This window comes from Capricornis sumatraensis, chromosome 17 (genome assembly GCF_032405125.1).
Source record: "Capricornis sumatraensis isolate serow.1 chromosome 17, serow.2, whole genome shotgun sequence".
Lineage (NCBI taxonomy): Eukaryota > Metazoa > Chordata > Mammalia > Artiodactyla > Bovidae > Capricornis > Capricornis sumatraensis.
In genome coordinates this window covers 13,143,768-13,148,029 of record NC_091085.1, presented here as the reverse complement: position 1 = coordinate 13,148,029, position 4,262 = coordinate 13,143,768, and the positions used below count along the sequence as shown (strand labels likewise).

Genomic DNA, 4,262 nt, shown 5'->3' with positions numbered 1-4,262 from the left:
AAACTGCATGCTTTAATCTATGATATACTCCCTGGCTTGTCCGTATTTTAGGCTAGTTAATTCCCCCATGACAAGGATGTTCCACACCTCACTGAGCTGGTTACTTAGCTGGTGCGTATTGGAGTATTTTATGGCAATTTCACAAGAGCAAAGATGACTTTAAGGAGAAGAAAATCCGAGTATCTTGTGAATCAACCTCAACACTAGCTGTTCGCTCTCAAAGGCGAGCAGAGCAAGATGAATTAGAAAGCGTCCCTGCCTTCCTTTCGCCTCTTTCACTATGAGGGGCCAATCTCTAGACTAATGAAACGCTAACTGCATCTGCGACATGCATCCAGAACAGCAGGGGGACACACTGGGCCGAGTGGAGTCACTCGATTTCTCCTGGCAACATCGATTACATTTCTAGCTGCGATGAACCCTTCCCCCTCCCTCTCACCAGTATCCCTCATCACCTCCAGAGATGAACTCAGCTCTTATCACCAGCCTTGCTTTCTGAGTCACCACTCATTTTTCCCACCTGGGGTCCAACTAGACGGCTTGACAAAAGATGAAGTAATTTATAGATACATTAGACCTTATCACCCTGGCTTTGGGCTCCCCTTCTGGTCTCAAGTGAGGCTGACTTTTCAGATTGGCTAGAAATATAGTGCTTTTTCTTTCCTTTTGCAGTGTCTGGTGTCTCTCTCTTATTCCCTCTCCATTTGGGGACATGTTCTCTCTCCCACGTATGCCTGTGTTTGGAACTTCTTTGGAGCCGTGCCTTTGCAGGATGCTTGCCAGCAGCACATACATTGAGGAAAAGCATTTTCTTTTTCAAGCTTTTTTTCTGTCCTGGTTTGCATCTAGGTGAAGGCAGGTTGGATACCAAGCTGCGCCTTGGTACATGTATGTACTTTTTGAAAAATGAAAATAGCAGATTCATGTTAATGTATGGCAAAACCAATACAATATTGTAAAGTAATTAGCCTCCAATTAAAATAAATAAATTTAAATTTAAAAAAAGAAAATAGCTTTATATTGTGAGCAGTGTTTTAAAACTATGTCCCCCGATTTTCTGATACTCTCCCCATCCTACAGGGTGCTGGTCCTCTCTCTGGTGTGTGGTTGGTCTGTACCAACTAGTGACTCACTTCTAATGAATAGAAAGTGGTAGACGTGATGCTGTGTGACCCGAGACTAGGACATAAAAGGCAAGAGGCTTAGCCTTGCTCTCTCTCTTGGATCACTGGCTGGCCTTGGGTTTAGGGGTGGGTAGGACAAAACTGACCCTCCAGCCTCAGTCAAGCCTTCAGCTGACTGCAGCCCCAGGCAGCATTTCGGTTGAAATCTCAAGAGAGCCTCTAGTCCAGAGTCTCCCAGTTTGGCTGCCCCCATGTTCCTGACTCACAGTGACTGTGTGAGATAATAAATGTTGGTTGTTTTAAGCTGCTAAACTCTTAAGTGTAGCAATAGATAAATAATGCACTCTGCCTTCACGTTACTTCCTGTGGAGGCTAGAGGTGCTAAGACTATGTCTCGTTGTCACGTCAGAGTGACGAAGGCTACTAAAACAATGACCAAGGACAGGAGTTATTTAGGAATTCTTAGTTTGAGAAACTCAGTCCAAAGACGTATAGTAGAATTGCATTTTAAAAATTTATACTCTCTTTTCCCAAAGAAGGCACAGTAATTCCAACAGAAGTAAATGCACAGAGCCATAAGTACAAATAGGAAATAGAAAATCAGCACCAAACCAAGGGAACAGTAATTATAAGCATAAGGACCAATAAAATTGCCACAGTTGAATCTTAAGCATGATCTGAGCTTCCTGGTAGTCATGGTGAAAGGGGGAACTTAGTAAGTTCTATAGTTTTTCTTTTTCCTTTTTTTTTTTTTAATATGGAACACTTCATTAATTTTTGTGTCAGCCTTGTGCAGGGGCCATGCTAATCTTCTCTGTATCATTCCAGTGTAGTTTTTCTTATTGGAAAGGAAACAAAGCTTTTCCTAGAATCAAAATTTAAAACAAAGTTCTCATGTGGACTTAAATATGAGAGCTGAACTAGGTAGAGGATAAGACTCTCAGTCCTTCAGAGATATTGTGTTAACTAAATTCATTTAGCTGTTACCTGTGTTCTTTAGTAAAGAAAGAGTCAGAGCTCAGAGCAATGGTGAATTATAGAATATAAAAGGAATTTCTTTGACCTCATGCTGCTGGGCCTTTTGAAAGTGGCATGTAAATGTCTGTGGAAATATTTTTGATCTGAGTTGAAGCCCTTGCTTTTCTTTCTCTTTTTCTGTTGGTATATATATAGCATGAAAGCACTTCTTGGGCAGCAATTTAAAATAGCCCAGTTTATCTCTCTGCGTATATTCCCGGTCTTGGTCGCAGTCTATAAATTCTTTCTGCTATCTCGGACTTTGCCTGAGAATGTGAATCCTGCAGCACATCCCATCACATTCCTCTGGTTTCCTGACCCCCTGTTATTTTCACCAGTCCTCCTAGACTTTGTTCACAATCCTGCAGGGAGGCTGCAAAGGCGATGGAATGTGGTAGCTGGGCTGCAGGGACGGTCCAGGGACCTAATTGGTTGTGTGCGACAAGCTTTCCAAGAGCACTGCTGGGCTGATGCCCTGCTTTTGAGCATGAGATTCAAGGGTCTTGCCAAGGTGTGCCAGGCCACAGTGGTCTGGGAAAACCCCAGTGTCCATGGAGCTGCAGAGCCGGAGTCAACGCCAGGCATGAAACGGAAGGAGATCGCTCTCCCAGGGTCAGACAGGGCACCTCTCCTGCTTCCCCCTTGTCCCGCGAAGCTCTGTCTGTGACAGCTGAAAATACAGGCTGCACTGTATGAAGACGCCAAGCACACTGCCTGGCTTGTAGATTTCCATTTCTGTTCATTTTCTCCTTCCCTTCTTCTCTGTCTCCTCTCCTACCCTTCTTGTTTTCCTCCTTTGCCATCTGCAAGCCTCTGAGGAGCAGAGCTGGTGTGTGAGTCCATTTTATTGAAACGTTGGCCTGGCTGTTTCCTCTGCCTGGAATCCTAGGTCTTCTCTTGGCTTAGTTAACTCCTACACGCCGTGTCAGCCTGAGCCTTTTCTGCTCCCTCTTCCTAAGTCAGCTCTCCCTCTCAGCTCTTCTCATTGCACTGTGCTCTGTGCTCAGTCACTAGAATCGTGTCCGGCTCTTCGGGACCCCAGGGACTGTAGCCCACCAGGCTCCTCCACCCATGGGATTTCCCAGGCAAGGATACTGGAGTGTGTAGCCACTTTGTTCTCCAGGGCGTCTTCTCAACTCAGGGATCAAACCTGCATCTCCTGCATTGGCAGGAAGATTCTTTACCACTGAGCCATCTGGGAAGCCCATTTCATCCTTTTAATTCTTATCATATAGATTATTTAAATTTCATAAGCATGATGACCTGATTAAATAAATTTTACAATTTTTTATATGGTACTTCCCTGAAACTATCTGGTCACATTTATATTCCCAGAACAGCGCCTGAGCCATAACAGGTGTCCATATCATTAGTTGAGTGGTCAATGAATCAGCAGATGAAAAAGTCTAGTTCCATGAATTGTGCCTGGTGTCTGCCAGGGCGTCACAGTTTTTGTGTGATAAAGATGAATACTTCTGTCTACTAGGATGTGTTCAGGACTGCGGACACCAGGTGTTCAGAGGACCAGAACTGTCCCCCAGTGATGGCAAGGCCAGATTGGCAGGCTCATAAGTGAAGCAGAGTCTTCAGATCTTTCAATATTAAGTCCCTGTATTCACTTGCCAGGGCTGCCATAGCAAAGTATCACAGCTGGATGGCTAAACAGCCACTCTCTCCCTGCATCTTCACAGGGTCTTCCCTCTGTAACTTTCTGTGTCCAAACGTCCCTTCTCAGGAGGACACCAGTTGTAGTGGGTTAGGCCTTGCCCTAACGACCTCAGCTAACTTAATTGCGTATTTAAGGATGCTTTCTGCAAGTACAGTCCCATTCTAGGGCCCCAGGGTTAGGACTTCATTGTTCAAAAACATAGATTTTGAGAGGGCCCAATTCAGGGGCATAACAGCATTTCTAAAGCGAAACCACCACTTACTACCCCATGTGATGTAGTTAACCTCTCTGTGTCTTTATTACCTCCTCTGGAGAAAATAAAAGCACCACCTCGTGGCGTGGTATGAAGTTTGTGAGTTGACACCCATGAGGACTTGGGACAACAGCCTGCGGCGAGCTCCCAGTACACGTCAGCTGTTATTGGGATACCTCATTCGTCAGAAGACGGTTGT

General features: G+C 44.8%; 1 non-coding gene across 1 annotated transcript; it reads right to left on the bottom strand.

Annotated features, from left to right (window-relative positions):
* Window positions 1–1,875: 1,875 nt before the first annotated feature.
* On the bottom strand, window positions 1,876–1,981 carry LOC138094210 (U6 spliceosomal RNA). Its single transcript, XR_011146239.1, has one exon. It is a non-coding gene; the product is annotated as a U6 spliceosomal RNA (small nuclear RNA).
* Between the last annotated feature and the right edge of the window lie 2,281 nt (window positions 1,982–4,262).